The sequence below is a fragment of the Elephantulus edwardii genome, unplaced genomic scaffold, assembly GCF_000299155.1.
Source record: "Elephantulus edwardii isolate Elephantulus edwardi_28Jun2011 unplaced genomic scaffold, EleEdw1.0 scaffold00144, whole genome shotgun sequence".
Classification (NCBI taxonomy): Eukaryota; Metazoa; Chordata; class Mammalia; order Macroscelidea; family Macroscelididae; genus Elephantulus; species Elephantulus edwardii.
In genome coordinates this window covers 7,463,174-7,483,460 of record NW_006399894.1, presented here as the reverse complement: position 1 = coordinate 7,483,460, position 20,287 = coordinate 7,463,174, and positions in this window count along the sequence as shown.

Here is a 20,287-nt window from a genome sequence, read left to right as displayed (position 1 = left end):
TGACTCTAGCTCCTCGCACATTTCATTGTAGTATTTTGCTTTGTCATTCAGAGCAGCCCTTTGGAATCTTCTGTTCAGCTCTTAACACAATATGAATAGAAGAACTAACTCAGACCCAACTAACACTTAATTTCAAAAATTACTTTCAAAAAAGTTCTAAAATTATCTTGACCATTACTAACTTAACATTTTCTCTTAATAAACTAGAGGGGAAATATGGAACATGTTTAATGAGGTGGATTGACTTAATAGCCGAAACGGTAGCTTTAGATATAGCAAATGTGACTGATGTTTCAGGGCCAGGCAATAATCCATGCTATTTAATAGGTCCTTGTAATTCATAGGCAATTGAAAGTTACTTAACAATACCAACATGAGAAATAATAGCAATACTACAATCAACACTCTTGGCACCAGCAGCCAGAAAACTAAAAGACATATTGCAATGGGAAAGTCTGCTGTTAGGGACCTCTACAAAGTACTGAAGAGCAGTGGTGTGTCTCTGGAGACTAAGGTGCGTCTGATACAGGCTATGGTCTTCGCAATCACTTGTTATGCATCAGAGAGTTGGACAATGACCAAGGAGGATAGAAGAATTGATGTCTTTGAGCTGTGGTGCTAAGGAGGAGTGGTGAATGCTAAGGAAACAAACAGGTTCGTCTTGGAGAGGGTTAAACCGGGCTGCTCCTTAGAGGCAAGGATTCTGAGGCTTTGTCTGACATATTTTGGACATGTTGCAAGGAGGGACCAGTTGTTGGAGAGGGACATCATTCGTGGGAGGGTGGAGGGACAGTGCAGTAGGGAAAGATCCTGGATGAGGTGGATTGATTCAGTTACTGGGTGATCAGGATGGGTGTGTTGGAAACAGGGAGATTGGTACAGGACAGAGCAGGGTTTAGGGCTGTTGTATGTAGGGTCACTTTGAGTTGCAAGCAACTTGATGACACATAACAACAACAACAACAAAAACTTTATCATAACAAGTATACTAGTGTTTGTACAAACTGTAGAGCAACATAACCTATCTAAGTTGACACATAAAATTAACCATTACTTCCAGTTTCCCTCAGGCCCCAGGAAAAGTGCAGCAATGGATGAATGTAAATCCAAAATATTTATAAATTTTTATTAAGATTAATAAAAATGAAAAAAAATGGAAAAGAAAAAAAAACACATGACCCCATGATTAATCCTCCCCTTCCCCCTGCACATCCTCATCCCTCTGCTTCTACCCTTCCCCTCCCCTCCTTGGATCCTTGTACTCATTCTATAATAACAGTTTTGTACAATATTTTTTCCTTTTGGGTCTGAGTTAGTTTCTCTATTCATATTGTGTTTCATATAACTGTTTTTTATAAAACACAATATAGTCTTATATTATATATGATTAATCACCGTTCCCCTCACTACCCCACCATTCAAAGTCCCACTGGATGTTTCCTTATTCCTTCATTTCTTCCCTCTGCCCACCAAACTCTGTGGCCTCGTGATTTCCCCTCCTTCCCACCCTCACCCCACCTCCACTTTACCTTTCCTCCTTTGGATTTTTGTAGACATCTTACTAATAATACTTTAATATTTACAATTTTTTATTTTACAATTGTTTTATCAATTATTTAAAAAATACTATATACCATGGAGACAATGGAGGGCATTATTATGTTGACAGAACTCATTCAGTCTCATAAGGATAGATATGATATAAGACCATTATTTAATTTTCCTGATTGAATAGATACACACTATAAAATGCATTGCCATCTTTTAACAATCTTATCCTAAGGCTCTGATTAAGTACTTCTGTTATAATCTCAGCATTTTTAGGCCTTTAAACCCAAAACTATTTCTGTTGTATCCTTCAGATATTTTACAGCTATGTACTTAATCCTTTTATAGCCACTGGTGTATGTAAATAAGGATCAAGTTGTATTTTTCTGCCTCGTGATTTAATAGTATGCTAGCAGTAGTTGTATGAAGTGGTACAACCTGGAAATGAAATGTTTTGAGACTTTTGTCTCTTCAAGTGTCTGTACAGTTAGGCTATACCTATTGTTTTCTTTATATTATTTGGAAGGTATGGGTTTTGACATTAGATAATAGTCAAGAGAACAGTTTTGTTTTGTTTTAGGGTCTTGTGTTGGGTTTTGTTTTTGTTTTTGTTTTTGTTTTTTTTCAGGTTGAGTAGAATAAACACACATCCTTGACATATTTTATGACAACTGGGGCAAATGTGTGTGCCACTTTACTTTTTTGCCATTCTGACTTTTAAACAATTGTATGCAGGTAGTACTCAGTACCTTTATGTATTACTCCATGTTTTAAAGTTTTATTAAGTTAAAAATGCAGTAAGGCAAATTATATGTTTCTTCATTCCACTGACACTATTTCCAAAGTTCACTGGTACTATGTATACTACATGATATTTTTAGAAATCTTTCTATATGACAAATACTACTAATGCTCATGCATTTCATTAATGTGGAAAAAAAGCCCCCACAACCCCAAAAGTATTGCATAAACAAAACTTTAGTGGCAAAACAATTTGGACATGAAAGGGGTTACTTGGTTGTGTGTTTGATGCCCTGCGTATGTGGGTGATGAAATTTTCATAATTAAATTTATTTTATTTTTGCATTTAGCTCACCATAGACAACTGTGAATCCTGATAAAACATTGATATAATAATCACTATTATAAACTGACCAATATCATCATTTCTCTCACAATTCAGTTATTTCAGATGAGATGATGCAGAATAAATATATGGGAATATTGTAAAAAGGTTTGAGTATCAAAGTCAATTAACTCTCTCTCAGGTCCTCCTTTTTGCCTTATCTGTTTCTGGCCTTTCCTTCCTGTTTGTCATTAGAGATAGTGGTATTTTTTGCTATTGTTTATCACTGTTCTCAAATTGATTCAGAATCATGAGTACAGAACAAAGTTATCTCATGGGTTTTCCAAGCTGTTCCGCCTCTGAAGCAGCTCAGGAGGCCTCTCTTCTAAGACAATTCTGGGTGTGTTTCAACCATCAGCCTTTTCACTAGTAGTGAAATGATTAACCACTTGTACTAGCTGAAGCTTCTGGTAATGATCCTTGTTAAATGAAAATTTCATAAAATAACTTCCAGATAGTCCATTTTATGTATGCATACTATTATTATCTATATATTGCATAAACAGACTTTTTTTGTTTTTTCAACTGAGACCTTTAACTTTTTAAAATAGTGACTTTTCGGAAAGATAGTCTCCTCACTGATTTACTGCACCTGAAAACCCTGTGGAGGGTCAGCTGTAGGTCAGTTCCTATTTCACAGAGCAGAACTGCATGTACTTCTAGGAGATGGCTTCTACAATTATGAGTAAATACCAGACAAAAGCTAGGAGGAAAGCAAGTCCAAAGTACAAGGTTCAAGCAACAGCCTGAAGATCGCTACTGGCTCATATGAAAGTTGTGGTGTGCAGGCGGTGGTTCTGTTTTCCAGAGGAGTAAAACGAGTGAAATGTATATAACTCCTCTGAAGAACTTAGATTAACCTAAGAGTAAAGTTCAGCACACCACTCAAATTCTCCCTAAACCACAATACAATCTAGTAGGAGCAATACTTTTCTGTTTTGCACCAAATCACAGTGCTAAAAAGAAGACCCTTCGGTACATGAAATAAATTAGCACTGTATTTGGTAAAATAAAGGTAACTGTGTATTCACAGAGGTTGTTGAGTCTTATCATCAACTGTGGTGGAAAGGATGTGTCTAAGGTGTCCCTTTTCCCTATTAACTAAGCCATAGTATTTTCAGGTGCTTCATAGGTATGTGAAAGGTGGACAATGAATATGGAAGACTGAATTTAAGCCTTTGAATTGTAATATTGGGAAAGAGTACTGAGTGTCCTGTGAAATATCAAAAGAATAAACAAATCTGTATTTGAGGGAGTGCAACCAGGGTGTTCCTTATAGCAAAGGGTGGTGAAATATCATCTCACATACTTTGGGCATACTGTAAGCAGAGTAAGTCATTTGAAAAAGATAGCCAGCTACAAACATGGAGAGTCAATGAAAGAAATAAGACCTTCAATAAAATAGACTGACTGATTGCAACAGTGGACTTGAACATGGAGGAGATTGTGATGGTGCAAGCTTTCAGTCTAGGGTTACTATGAGTCAAAGCTGACTTGACTGAAACAACACTAGCACTGTATTTAATAGTAATGCGAATTGAAAACATGCATTGATAGACACTACTCACATATGTTTTTACCTCCTGCTTCAGACTTTGAATGAGAAAGAATTTGTTTCAGAGTAAAGTTGTGCACATAAATAATTAAGGAAGGAGACATTAGACTCCTCCATAAAGATGCAAACTTTAAAAACCCCCTCATTGTTGCTATCTATTTGGAACTGACTCATAGCTGACTCTCCAGTGGGTTTTCAGAGGCACAAATGTTGTTTGAAGAGATTGCCTCTCCTTTCTTCTGAGTCACTGGTGAATTTGAATCTGCAAAGAGTCATTACCTTTGGATAAACAGTGTAACTTCTTGTGAACTTTACTAGCACTCCAGTATTGCTGTAAATATTGATGTTTCCAGATAATCTTTTCCAAATGAGGTCACCTTCCATGGAACCAAGTGTTAGACTTTATCTTTCTTTTTTCTTTTTTTAGGATAAAATTCCTTTAACATACTAACTTACTCATTGCTTTACAAAGGAATTATCAAGAATTTATTTTTAAATCTTTTATGACTACTTTTAAATACTAAAATTGCAAAAGAAAGTAATGGAAAGAAAAAACGTATATGCTAATGAGCCCAATTTTGTTAAAAATATATTATTTCTAAAACCTGACTTATAAGATTGAAATTTCACACAAGGAGTAGAGCCACTGTTCCAAATCTAGCATACAAAGAAATGATAACTCTTTTAGAAGCCAAAACATACTTTCTTAGACTTCATTCTATCAAATTACATCACTTTCCTCCTGTCTTCTTTCTTATCTGGCTCTTTCCCCCTGTAATTTCTTGCATCTCATCTCACCCTACCATCACAAAAACTGACCGAGCCCACCACTAATTATTGTCATTCTTCGCTGAAGCAAGGGTAAAGAATGAAGGGACTATGTATGCTGTTTATTCTTGTATGACTACTGGACAGTTAGTGAATAGGTCTCTCTTTTGAGAACTTAGGTGTAGAGTGCTGATACCAGTTAACCAAGAAAGTAAAAATCAAGATACTAGTAATTAGTTGTAACCTAGGCCCCATGTTATGTACATGGAAATTCTCCAACTGCCCTCTCTCTTGCAATGAGAGTTGCAAAATAAAATGTGGTTATCTTTGCCAAGTTAGAAAATTAGAATAAGAAATCACAGACTCTCCTGACACTTGAGAATGTTTTCAACAATCAACCTAAATATTTTATCACATTGGTTGAATACGCATTTGAACATTTTCAGCACATAGTGCTCAAGCTCTGGAGTTAGGTTTCAGCATAAATCATTCTCTTAGCAGTTGGTTTGCAAATCATACAGTCACACTACATAAGCCAGGCTTGGTTCTAATATACACTTATTTGAAATTAAACAGGCCAGAACTATTGGCATCACACTGATATTTACATATATCTGTACAATTTCCAGTGTATTTTGTATGCCGTAGTTTATGTTTAATAAACAAACCTAGCCGTGTATTGGTATAAATGCTGAGAATTTCCTGCCGATTGTATATACTTTTAACTAGTGCTGATTTGTGTTTATGTAGCACCTGCTCTGCTCTAGTAATGCAGTTTTTTCATCACATGATGAGAAAATGGAAGGATAAAAGACTACCATCATACCTAGTGAGGCAATTTATAGACTGAATCACTGGCCCCACTGATCTCTTCTTCATCTGTGTTAGTGATTTCATTATGGTATTAGAAAGTGTGAAGCTATGAATAAAACCAGTTTATTTGAAAGAACATGTTTATATACATAAATACCCACTATTTAGAATTACTTTTTAATCCAAAATTTTAAAAGCAGAATTGTATAACTGAGATGCATTAATGTATTTACTAAAAGAAATCCAGCATGAGTCACCACGGGGATTCCCATGATTGACATTCCTGTTTGGCTGCATTTCATTCTCACACATTCTGAAAGGATAAAAACACTTTATTTTCTGAACTGAATTTTCAAAAAGGCACCAAGGATGACTGAGCAAAGCATTCTGTTGTCACTTGTGCTGTGCTGAGGTGTCATGTGCAAAATCGTCATTTATGACTGCAATTCTGGAGAGCTAAGAACCATATGGTATCTTGTGTTTTACACTTCCTGAAGCAGATGGATTGCATGTGCATACCAATTAGACTTCAATAAGTATTTTTAGCACATTTTAGTTGTGTATATTCAGTAAGAGTTTACTCTAATTTCGTAAAAATAATTGAAAATTATACTTTGTTTCTAAGTGAGTTATGTTGTTCTTGTTGTTAAGTGCTGTGGAGCTGCAGGAGACTCATAGCGACCCTATGAAGGAGAGTCCTTGAGGCTTGGGTGCCTTTCATCCTCTCTCCAGAAGTGGGTTATAACCTTTTATTAATATACATTATGTTGTTACATTGTTGTTATGTGCCCACCCTATGTACAACAGCCCTAAACCCTGCTCTATCCTGTGCCAAACTTACTGAATCTGACACAACCATCCCGATTATTCCAGTCACTGACTCAATCCACCTCATAGAGGGTCTTCCCCTTCTGCACTGTCCCTCCACCCTCCCAAGCATGATGTCCCTCTCCAAGGACCTGTCTCTCCTTACATGTCCAAAGTATGTCAGACGGAGCCTCAGAATCCTTGCCTCTAAGGAGCAGCCTGGTTTAACCCTCTCCAGGATGAATCTGTTTGTTTTCTTGGCAGTCCAGGGTACATTCAATACTCTTCTCAAGAACCACAGCTCAAAGGCATCAATTCTCCTTCTATCCTCCTTAGTCATTGTCCAACTCTCTGATGCATAACAAGTGATTGCAAAGACCATAGCCAGTATCAGATGCACCTTAGTCTCCTGAGTGACACCATTGCTCTTCAGTACCCTGGAGAGGTCCCTAACAGCAGACTTTTCCATGGCAATATTTCTTTTAATTCCCTGGCTACTGGTGCCAAGAGTGTGGACTGAGGAGCCAAACAGACTAAAGTTGTGAACAATCTCAATCTCTTCACCATCCATCCTGATGCTTCCAATTGGTCCACTGGTGAGAATCTTTGTCTTCTTGACATTGAGCCTCAATCCATATTGAAGGCTGCAGTCTTTGACCTTTTGCAGCAAGCATTTCTGGTCCTTCTCAGTTTCAGCAAGCAGGGTTGTGTCATCTGCATAACGCAGATTGTTAATAGTTCTTCCACCAATCCTGATGCCACACTTCTCCTCATAGAGCCCAGCCACCCCGATAATCTGTTCTGCATACAGGTTGAAAATGTATGGAGATAGGACACATCCCTGGCATATGCCTTTCCCAATTTTGAACCTTGCAGTGTTTTCTTGCTCTGTTCTGACGACTGCCTCTTGATCCAAGTATAGGTTTCGCATTAGAACTATCAAGTGTTCTGGGATTCCCATTCTTCTCAGAGTCAACCACATTTTATGATCCACACAGTCAAATGCCTTTGCATAATCAATGAAACACAGATAAACATTCTCCTGGTATTCCCTGATTTCAGCTAAGATCCATCTAACATCAGCTACAATATCCCTAGTACCACGACCCCTTCTAAACCCTGCCTGGACTTCTGGCAGTTCTCTGCTGATGTGTTGTTCCAGTCATTTTTGGATAATCTTCAGTAGAATCTTGCTTGCGTGTGAAATCAATTATATTGTTCTATAGTTTCCACACTCTGTTAGGACACTCTTCTTTGGAATGGGAACAAATATAGGTCTCTTCCAGTCCGTTGGCCAAGTGGTTATTTTCCAGATTTCTTGGCACAACTTTGTGAGTGCATCTGTTAGCTAAAATATTTCAATTGGTATACCATCTATTCCTGGGGCCTTATATTTTGCTATTTCCTTCATAGCAGCTTGAACTTCTTCCTTCATCACCATGCACTCATGCTTATATGTACATCATTGTAAAAAAATGTGTTGCATTGAGAAAATTTGCTGTCAAAGACCTTTTCTAATCTGTTAAAGAACAAGAATGTAAGTTTAAAGACTAAAGTGTGCCTGATTCAAGCCATATGAGTTTTACTTGCTTTGTATGTCTTGGAGGAAATGCAGCCAGAGTGCTCCTTGGAGACTTGGAGTTTTTGAAGCTTTGTCTCAGTTACTTTGAGCATGTTGTTAGGAGAGAGTATTCACTGGCAAAGAACATCATACTTGGAAAAGTAGAGGGTTTGAGAAGGAGAGGAAGGCTTTCAATGAGATAGACTGACATAGTGGCTACTGCAATGGGATTAAATGTATAAGAGATGATAAGGATGTCACAGGATTTGGCATAGTTTAGATCTCTTGTTCATGGGGACGCTATAGATGTATTTGACTTGACACTTAACAGCAGCATACATTTGAAAGAAAGTTGAACAATGAAAAAGAGGAACAAATAAGAATAAATTCCTTTGAATTATGATATTGGAAAATAGTATTGATAATGGGTGACTGGAATGCAAAGGGAATCAGGAAGAAGTACCGGTAGTCAGAAAACATAGACTTGATTACAGAAATGAGACTGGGGATAGAATGATAAATTTCTGCACAGTTAATGCTTTATTTATTGCAAATACCTTTTATAAGAACCAAAAACACAGGCTCTACACATGAATTTCACCAGGTGGTAAGCACTGGATTCAGATCGATTACATCTGTGGAAGGAATAGTTGGAGAAATTTAATATTAGCAGTGAAAACAAGGCCAGGTGCTGATTGTGGAACAGACCATCACCATCAACTACTCCTATGCAAGTTCAAATTAAAGCTAAAGAAGGTCAAATTATATCCACAGGAATAAAAATTTGGTCTCTGATCCATCCCTACCTGAATTTAAAAACCAACTCAGAAACAGGTTTGTGACCTTGAGCACTAATGAACAAAGAAGACCAGACGAGCTGTGTGAAAATACCAAGATTATTGTCCCTGAAGAATACAAAAGTTCATTACAAAGAAGGAGGAAGACGAAAAGACCAAAATGGATCAGAAGAGACTGAATATTATACTTGATCGTTGAGAAGTCAACACAATTAGAAGACATTAAAAAGTTGAGCTGAATAAAGATTTTAGATTTTAAAGAGAAGACAAAGCAAAGTATTATAATGAAATATACAAGGACCTGTAGTTGAAAAATCAAAAGGGATGAACTCGCTAAGAATTTCCTAAACTGAAGGAATTAAAGAACTAATTCAAGCTGCGAGTTTCAATGCTTAAGGATGCTATGAGCAGAATATTGAATGATTCGGGCAGTATTGAAAGCCGATGGAAGAAGTATACAGAGTCACTATACCAAAAAGAATTGGTTGACATAGAGGAATTTCAGGAAACAACATATGAGCAAGAGGCAATGGATATGATGGAGAAGTCAGGCTGCTCTGAAGGAGTTGGCAAAAAAAAATAAAGCCCCAGGATTTCATGGAGTACGAACTGACATATTTTAAAAAACAGACGCTGCCCTGGATATAGTCACCAGATTGTGCCAAAAACTCTGGAGGACCACTACCTGGCCAACTTACTGGAAGAAATCCATATTTATTCATATTCCAAGGAAAGGTTACCCAATAGATAGAGTGCAAAAATTAACAAACATTATCATTAAAATCACACACTAGCAAAATCCTGCTGAAGATTATCCAGAAATTACTGGAGCGGTATATTGACAGAGAACTACCAGAAATACAAGTTGAGTTTACAAGAGAATATGGCACTAGAGACATTATTGCCAATGTCAGATGGGTCTTGGCTGAAAGCAAAGAGTACTAGAGGAATGTCTGTCTGTACTTCATTGACCATGCAAAGGCATTTGACTCTGTGGGTCACAACAAGGTGGCTAACCTTGATGAAAATTGGAACCCCAGAACACTTGATTGTTATTATGTGCAGCCCATACTTGGACCAGGAAGCAGTTCTCAGAACAGAGCAGGAAAACACTGCATGGTTCAAAATCAGGAAAGGAGTGTGTCAGGGCTGCATCCTGTCTTTGTTCCTTTTCAGTCTATATGCAGAACAGATTATTTGGGAAGCTGGATTTTATGAGTAGGAATATGGCATCAGAACTGGAGGAAGACTAATCTGCAATCTACGTTTTGCCAGTGACACAACGCTGTTTGCTGAAACTGAGGAGGACCTGAAGTGCTTGCTTGCAGAAAGTCAAGGACTGTAGTAGTCAGTATGGATTGAAGCTCAACATCTAGAAGACAAAAATTCTCACCACTGGACCAATTGGCAGCACTATATTAGATGGAGAAGAGATTGAGGTTGTTAACAATTAAAGCTCTCTTGGCTCCACTACCAGCAGTCTTGCACCAGCAGTTAGGAACTCTAAAGAGAGATTGCGTTGGGTACATCTGCTGTCAGAGACCTCTCCAGAGTACTGAGACGCAATGATGTCAGTCTTGGTCTAAGGTGTTCCTCATCCAGGCCATGGTCTTTGCAGTTATTTGCTATGCATCAGAAAGCTGGACAATGACTAAGGATGACACAGGAAGAATCAATGCCTTTGAATTTTGTAGTGGTGGGGTGAGTCATGAACATTCCATGAACTGCCAAGAAAACAAACAAATCTGTCTTGGAGAGGGTGAAACCAAGTTTCTCCTTGGTGGCTACTATTTTGGAAATAAATACATACTATACTACGACATAGAGAGAGTTACGTTGGCCTAGTGGACAGAAAGTTATGCTACCAAGCCGAAGGTGGGTGATTTTAATCTGCGGCACTCAGGCCAGGTTCAAATTGTTTTCCTGTCAAACATTCCTCTAGGTGGTATAGCCCTGGTCTGTGAATTGCTGTACAGAGGTAACTCTTAGTTGCTGTGATGCTGAACACTGGGACACTGATGTGCCAAACGTGGTAATGGTTACCCATGGTGGACAGTGTTGTCTGGAGCTTCCCGACTAAAACAAGCCTGGAAGCAGGAGCGGCATCCACTTCTGAAATGGCTTGCCTCCGGAAACTCTATGTACGAACAGTGCTCAGACTATGTGTTGTCTCCAACTCGATGGCACCTAACAACAACAACAACAACATATACTGTGAGCAGCCTACGATTCGACGGCACCCAACAACAACAACAACAACATATACTTTGGGAATTTGGCCAAGAGGAACTGGTTGGTCCTTGGAGAAGTATATCATGCTCAGAAGGGTGGAGGAATAGTGCAGGATAGTAAGATCTTTGATGAGATGGATTGATACAGTAACTGGGGCAGTGGGGCTTGGTGTGTTGGAATCTGTGAAACTGGCTTAGGATGGGGCAGGGTTCAGAACTGCTGTACATAGGGTCGCTATGTGTCGCAGGTGACTCAACAATACTTAACAACTACATACTATGAACTGCCAGAAGAACAAATAAATCAGTCTTGAAAGAAGTATAGCCAACCAGAGTGCCCCTTAGAGGTAAAAATGGTGAAACTTCACCTCACATGCTTTGGCCATTTTTTGCAGGGAGAAAAGCCTTGGAAAAGATATTCTGAGAAAGGTGGAGGATTGGGTTAGTAAGAGAGGATGATGGTCTTGGTCAAGATGAATTGGCATATTGGTTGTAGCAGGGAGCTTGATCACGGCACAGATTATAGAGATAGGGCAAAATAAGATAAAACTCTTGTGTATACAGCCACTGTGAGTCATAATCAACTTGAAAAGAAATAACAACAAAAACATATTCTTGGTTTCATTTTTTATGATATTTGCATGTCAATTTGGTGTCAAATGATACAGAGTAGTCAATGAATTGGGCTATTGAGCCCTGTGAACAAGGTTACGTGATATAAATATAAAGGCATATTAATTTATATACATTAATATTATATATATATGTATGTGTATGTGTGTGTGTGTGTGTGTGTGTGTGTCTGTGTGTCTGTGTATTAAGTGTATAAGTGCACGTAAGACCATGCATCTCTGGTGGTTTGAACACACCATTGTCTTTCAGGGAGAAAGCCCCCTTTATTATTTGTTGCTTCTAGTTCAGTGAAGTAAATTTTGACCAGTAGTGACGCTATGAATGAGAGATATGAACCTTGCCCTGTCTACACCATCCTCGGGATCTCTGATATACTTGAGGGTATTGTTACAGTCACTCTGTCAGTTCTTGTTGTAGATCTTCCTCTCTTTCTCTGACTCTTTACTTTTCCTGGCATGATGTCTCTTTCCAAAGACTGGCCCCTACTGACAACAGCACAAGCAATGTGAGGCAAAATTCCACCATCCTTGCCTCTCAGGAACACTGTGTCAGCATTACCGCCAAGACAGACTTGTTTGTTCTTTAATCGAAAATGTACAGCTTAGACATCTGATTGAGGGCTACTATTAGTTTGAGCTGATTACAAGACAATGAATTTGAATTTTTAATAGATATGCACTTTTGTTGTTAGTATTGACTTCCAAAATACAATATAGAATATGATATGAATGAATTTTTAACTTGTTGGCATCTGTGGTTTTGAAACCTTTTATGTAGTGAAACAAATATAAGCGTTCTGGAATTTGAGATTCATACACACTGAAATAGTTGGTCTTTCAGATGCTCATCTCATCTTAACCGAATTACTGTAATGCTAGCGACTCTGTTACAAATCCCTGAATGTTATCTGTTAACAAACCTGTACACTGTCTCTTCATTAGGTTACTGAAGAAACTGTACTCCTTGTAAGCCTTTTGGAGAAGACTCTTTAAAAGGGATGCATAATTCATGAAAGAGACCTTTGTGGGTCACTGTATTTCACAGGAGTCAGATTAAGGCCTGTTATTCCGTTCTTGCCACTCTCAGATCCTATTGATGATGATCTGAGTTTTATATCCCGAATGAAGGCATAGGTGAACACTAAATGGTCAAAGTTACATCAAAGCTTTTGGTCTGAGGAAACAAAATGATTGCCGTCTAGCATTAGCGTGGGATTGCTTCCTCCTGCTTTGAGAAGAAATGGTTTTGCTTTATCTAGGTATTTATTTCTAATATATTTCTTCTTTCAAATCTGCTGTGTGTAACAGTAGGGGACTATTATCTAGTGATAACATATTATTCTACTGACATTATCTTTTAAGTAAACTTCAGTTTACTTTAGTGAGTAATCTTACTTATAGGAGTCCTCATACTTCAAGGTATTTTGTCATCTAAGTAGTTCATCATTGGTATGACTTTAAAATTAGATTTACTATAGCACCATATTATTGTTGTTGTTGTTGATAGCCTTATGTGACATCACATACTACTAGTACACTGTTAACTAGAATGTATAATAACAAAAAATAATTTTATTTTATATTGATTAGTTTCTTATTTATTTCTCAACATTGTTTTTTGAAAATGAATGAAGCTTTTATAGTTCAGTAAAGTTGACAGCTATCTGTATTTTAATATAGCATAAATATTAATTTGGCTGATTAAAAACAAAGATGTAGTATTATATGGATAGTTGTGTCACTCAAACAATTTTTTTGTAAATGCCATTGATGTCTCAGGGAGCGTGCTAGCGAAACTTGAAGGCTAATTAAGTGAACAGCTTTTATATGTGTAATTTTTCAATTCTGCATAGAGTCTGTATTGCATCACGGGGGAGGGAACCCAAAACAAAACAACTTTACTCATGACTTTAAGACCAAATTTGGATTTTTATTTCTTTTTTAAATACAATTTTTATTTCACTTCTACATTTACTAACTAACCTCATTATACTTAGCTGTCCAGAAACAATATATACACGTAAAGAGTATTACATTTATTGGTATTGCATTGTTGTCAAAGTGTGCTCCATGACTAGAAGTGTAAGGAAATTATTGGAAATGCAGAATCTCAGAGAGTGAGATTCTAAACTTTCTGTGTGAAATAAGCCCTTCAGGTCATTCTAACGTACCCTAAAATTTGAGACTTATACTTAAAAATATACATGAGTTACAGAGTTAACATAAAAACAAACTAATACATATTTCAGAAATATAAGTAAACTTGCACTACTTTTTAAAATAAACATTTTGAAAACATAAAGTCACTGAAAAATAACACAGTTATTGATTTACATAAAATTGGAAACATTCAAAATATTAAAACTAAGTAAAATATTTAATTTTTGGTATATGAGATTACTAATTTTTCATAAAGAGATGTAACAAATCAAGAAGCAAAGGGTCCTGATGAAACTCTTGAAAAAGAACAGTGGAAAAAGATTGACAGAATGTTTTGTTTGTTTTACCTTTTTGTTTTGTTATAGTCATTTCATGTGATTTTAAAATTTAAAACTTCTGCTTAAGTTTTGGTTGTGCAGGAAGTACAGGTGGTTTGCATTCTCCTCCTTCATCATTTACTGCCTCTGAAAACTCGCTGAGGGTCAGCAATAAATCAATTTTGACTTGACAGAGCAATAAGTAACCTAAAGATTGACAACTTGATTTCAATGCTGGCATCGTCGAAAGGCCCAGAAATCTTCTTCCATAATCATTACAGCCATGGCAATCCTACGGAACCGTCCTAATGCTGTGATACATGAAGAGCAGCAGTGGGTTTTATTTTTTTTGTTTTATTTTACTTTTAAACTCACAAAACAATACAACTTGCTGTGAAATATCTGACAAAGAGGTTCTTAATTTGCCTTATTCAAATAAAAATTTCATCATCAAATGGAAAGGTAATTTTATTTGGGTCTACACTATCTACAATGCAAATAAATCAGTTGCTTTTGAGCTCATTCTGGAGAACCAGATGTATTGGATAGGAACTCTTTGCCATAGAATTTTCAGTGACTGATGTTTCAGAAGCGTGTTGTCAAGCCTTCCTTTGAGGTGACTGTGGGGAGACCTACTATATCATCAACATTCTAGTTCACAGCTGAACTGTTTAACCATGTGGATCACTTAGGACTCCAGCAATGTTGCAAGTAACATCTAACTTGTCTTAGAAACACAAGCAGGAACTTGGAGGCTGGTATGTCTGAACACGTAGTTATCTGTATAATATTATGGATATTATTGATGGGGAAAGCTTCCTCTTATGAAGTGAGTAGACATCAGACTGGGCCGACCCCACATTGTAACTGCTGCTTATTTACAATTATCCTTTATCCAACCTGAAGCAGTGTAATATTTTCAGTAGATGCTTGGTATCTATTTAGTAAAGGAAGTGAGATGGCCCTTCGAAGTGTCAAGAATATTATAAAACAGTTTTATCTAAGCTATTTATGCCTTAATTTACACTTTTATTAAGGATAAATTCTTATACTCTGCTTAGTTTTCTTTTTCTCTCACAACTAGAATTATTTTAATATTTATTGTTGTTGTTGTTATGTGCCGTCGACTTGCTTGCAACTCACAGAGACCCTATGTACAGCAGCCCTAAATTCTGCTCCGTCCTGTGCCAATCTCACTGCCTTTGACACACCCATCCCGATTACCCCAGTCACTACTCTGCTCTGTCCTGTGCCAATCTCACTGTCTTTGACACACCCATCCCAATTACCCCAGTCACTGAATCAGTCCACCTCATAGAGGGCCTTCCCCTACTGTGCTGTCCCTCCACCCTACCAAGCATGATGTACCTCTCTAAGGACCGGTCCCTCCTTACAACATGTCCAAAGTATGTTAGATGAAGCCTCAGAATCCTTGCCTCCTAGTAGCCACCCAGTTTATCCCTTTCCAGGATGAATCTGTTTGTTTTCCTAGCAGTCCATGGTACCCTCAATACTCTTCTCCAGGACCACAGCTCAAAGGCATCAGGTCTCCTTCTATCCTCCTTGGTCATTGTCCAACTCTCTGATGCATAATAAGTGATAGAAAAGACCATGGCCTGTATCAGACACACCTTAGTCTGCAGAGAGACACCATTGCTATTCAGTACGTTGGAGAGGTCCCTAACAGCAGACTTTCCCATGGCAATGTGTCTTTTAATTTCCTGGCTACTGGTGCCAAGAGTGTTGACTGTGGAGCCAAGTAAACTACAGCTATGAAAAATCTCAGTCTCTTCACCATCCATCCTGATGCTGCCAATTGGTCCTTTGTCTTCTTGACATTGAGCCTCAATCCATATTGGAGGCTGCAGTCCTTGTTCCTCTGCAGCAAGCGCTTCAGGTCCTCCTCAGTTTCAGCAAGCAGGATTGTGTCATCTACATAACACAGATTGTTGATAGCTCTTCCACCAATCTTGACCCCACATTTCTGCTCATAGAGCCTAGCCTCCCGGATAATCTGTTGTGCGTACAGGTTGAAAAAGTATGGAGATAGGACACATCCTTGGCGTATGCCCTTCCCAATTTTGAACCATGCAGTGTTCCCTTTCTCTGTTCTGACGACTGACTGCCTCTTGGTCCAAGTATAGGTTTTTTATTAGCATGATCAAGTTACCACAGTATGATTCATATTGGTCTATGTTCCTTTCATGTTAGTTTAGTTTCATCAGTTAGATTATAAACTTCTTAAGGGCAAGGAAGAAGTCTGCCTTTATGATGTATTTTTTAAATTTTATTTTATTAATTTTAATGAATATTTAGAGAGATTTTGGATTTTCATTCATTCATTGTTGCACTTTTTTTCTTTACCCTCTCCCCCCCAGTTCACTCCTCTCCTTGAAAAGCAAAAGATAAACTTCTTTGTTGGTATACAATCCCCTTGCCCCCACCCCAAATGCACTCCACTATGCAACCTTATTTCTGATAATCATACTATGCTATCATATTTCACTTTTAAACTGTTCTCTCTCTCATCTGCTTCAATTCAGTATTGTATTTTCACTCAGTACCATTGAACCTCCACATAACAGATTTTTAATGTTTGCTGAATCATCCACCTTGTACATGGATTTACATTTTTTTGGAAATGTTCTCACTCCATATCAGTATTCTTTGGAAACTTCACCCTTTAGCCTGCCTTCTTGGCTTGACTGCTCAGATCACTACAAAGAGCTGTTTTTACCCTGTCTACATGGCATCACATAAATTATCCATTCCAGAATGGAAGAGAGACATTTTGAGGACAAATAACAGATGTAGTGTGATCAGACGCATTTGCCTCTGGTGACTGCAACCTTAGTGTGTTGCCGTGGTGATTTACTAAATGGTACCCTAGTGGACTAAAAGATGTTGCAGGCTGCAGAACAGCATCATATATTATGGAGAAGAGATTTGCACATAGGATTTTGGCCTAGCTACACTGATAATAGATGCAATAAAGCCAGTGGGCTGAGAGCCAAAATATTACTTAGAGTTGTTACATTAATAAAAAAATCCAAAAAATTGGGTCAGCCCAAAACAGAAGCATTTAATGTTGTCAAATTATTATTTAAGAGTGAAAATTTATTACTTAATAAAAAGAGATATAATAAAAATGTGTGCTATTAACATAAAATGATTAAAAGTACCTGCATGATTTAAAACTAGGAAAAGCTTAATTTATGGTAAAGCCTTTGTAGAAATAGTGTCCAACTGGTAAACATGTTCTTGTGAAGAGTTGATCAGCTAGACAATAGCTAAGGGTAACTAACAGAGGAAGAATCCATGCCTTCAAAGTATGGTGCTGGAGAAGAGTCTTGAACATACCATGGACTGCCAAGAAAGCAAATAGATCTGTCTTGGAGAGGGTGAAACAAAGTTTCTCCTTGGAGGCTAGGATTTTAAAGCTCTGTCTCATATACTTTAGACACATGGCCAAGAGAGACTTGTCCTTGGAGAAGGACATCATGCTCCGAAGGGTAGAGGGACAGTGTAGGAGAGGAAGACCCTGGATGAGATGGATTGACGCAGTGACTGGGTCAATGGAGGTTGGTGTTTCAGAATTAATGAAACTGGCTTAGGACAGGGCAGGGTTCAGAGCTGCTGTACATAGGGTCACTATGGATCACAAGTGACTCGGCAACCAATAACAACAGTAACATGATAACACTGATGAGATTGTATGTATTAAAATGTTTATATTTTTAAATTCTCTGTATTTTCCAATTATGATATCAGCTATGCACTTATTTAGAAAGCCTGCATTTGTCTCCGCAATAAACACTCTTGGTACCAGCAGCCAGGCAACTAAAAGGCAAATTGCACTGGGAAAGTCTGTTGTCAGAGACCTCTCCAGAATAATGAAAAGCAACAATGTCAGTCTGGAGACTAAGGTGCACCTGATCTAGGCCATAGTGTTTGCATTTACTTGTTGTGAATCAAAAAGCTGGACAATGACTAGGCATGATAGAATGAGAATTGATGCCTTTGAGTCGTGGTGCTAGAGAAGAGTATTAAGTATTCCATGGACTGCCAGGAGAACAAACACAGGTTCATCCTAGAGAGCATGAGACCAGGCTTCTCCTTGGAAGCAAGGATTCTGAAACTTCGTCTGATATACTTTGGACATGTTTCAAGATGGAACCAGTCCTTGGAGAGGGAGGGTGGAGGGACAGTGCAGGAGAGCAAGACCCTCGATGAGATGAATTGATTCAGTGACTGTGGTAATGGGGGTAGGTGTGTCAGAAACAATGAGATTGGCACAGGATAGAGCAGAGTTTAAGGTTGTAGTACATAGGGTCACTGAGAGTCGCAGGTTACTCAACAGCACATAACAACAAAAACACCACCAATTTACTTTGTCTTCCCTTTAAAAAAAAAAGACAACTACATATACGAGTCAGTATTTAATAATATTCTAAAAGTTTAGGTATCTGTTTTGCACTTCTATATTGCATATAAAAAAAACACCAACACAATAACCTCACGGTGAATCCCTTTGCTCTTGAGACAGAGATGATTCATATCTGACCCTTCAGCAGGTTTTCAGGGAGACTGGAAATTGGGCAGGAGGGGCTCCCCATCTCTTTCCCATGGAGCTGCTTGCTAGTGGATGCAGCCAGGCCATCTGTAGGTTAGCAGTGCAACTCCCTACAGACTGTTCTTGCGAAGTGCCACCTTGCCAAGGATTACTCTTAACAATTATGTGAATAGCTGGCTTTGCCTTGTCTTCTACTATTAACATCTCTGATATGCTGAAACCCATTGCTATAGTCTCTGTGAATCCACCTTGTTGAGAGTCATCCTCTCTTTATCTGACCTTCCACTGTTACCAGTTTGCTGTATTTTCCCAGTGACCTCCTGAGAGCATGCCCATACTATGTGAGGAAGGAGTAGGCCACCAAAACTCACTCTGTTGTATATGGGCTCTACCATGATGCTGTTCATTGTAAGTAGCACTCCTTTTCCCCACTTACATAACAGACAAAACAATTACTAGGCATTTGATTTGATTTTTTTCTCTCATCACTTCCTTCCCAGTCAAGTTTGCTGATGATCCCATTAATCTAAAGTAAATATATTACCTTTTTTTTTTACCTCTACTGACATGTTGCAAGGAGAGACCAGTCCTTGGAGAGGAACATCATGCTTGGGATGGAGGAGGGATAGTGCAGGAGAGGAAGACACTCAGTGAGACAGATTGATTCTGTGACTGGGGTCATGGGGTCAGGAATATAAGAGACAATAAGATCGGTACTGGATAGAGCAGGGTTTAGGAATCTTGAACTTACGGTCACTATGAGTTTCAGGCGACTCGATGGCACATAACAACATGAGTATTTTATGGAATCCTGGTAGCCTTGTGAGTTATGTGTCAGGCTAGTCACCACTACATACACAGAAACGTACACAGATACATACACACACAGAGGATGTACAATAAAGTTTATACCTTAGGAGCTCTGATAGGCCTAGTGGTTAAGGAGCTGCACTGCCAAATCTATGATATTTGGTTCAAATCCACCAGCTGCTCAAGGGCAGAAAGACGGGCAGTCACCTCCCATGTGGTTTACTGCCTCTGAAAACCTGCTGGTTGGTCAGCTATGGATTGATTGTGACTCAATGGTACAAAGCAACATCATCTACAATGTATATATTAGGTTCCAAAACCAGTTCCTTATATCTGTAAAAGTAAGACGTTGCCCTTTTAAAGTCCATTTTTGAGATTCTGAGAACTGCCTTAGTAAATACCCTCAAATTGTACTTACGGAGAAGAATTTAAAAATTTCTGTTGATTGGTCTTGCCTGAAGATGAATTTGCCATTGAATAATAAGTAGGATATTAATCCATGAACATTTTTACCACACCAATAGTGTTAGGAACATTATTTTATGGTTTTTTATTTTTTTGTTTTTGTTTTATTTTTTTATTTTAATTT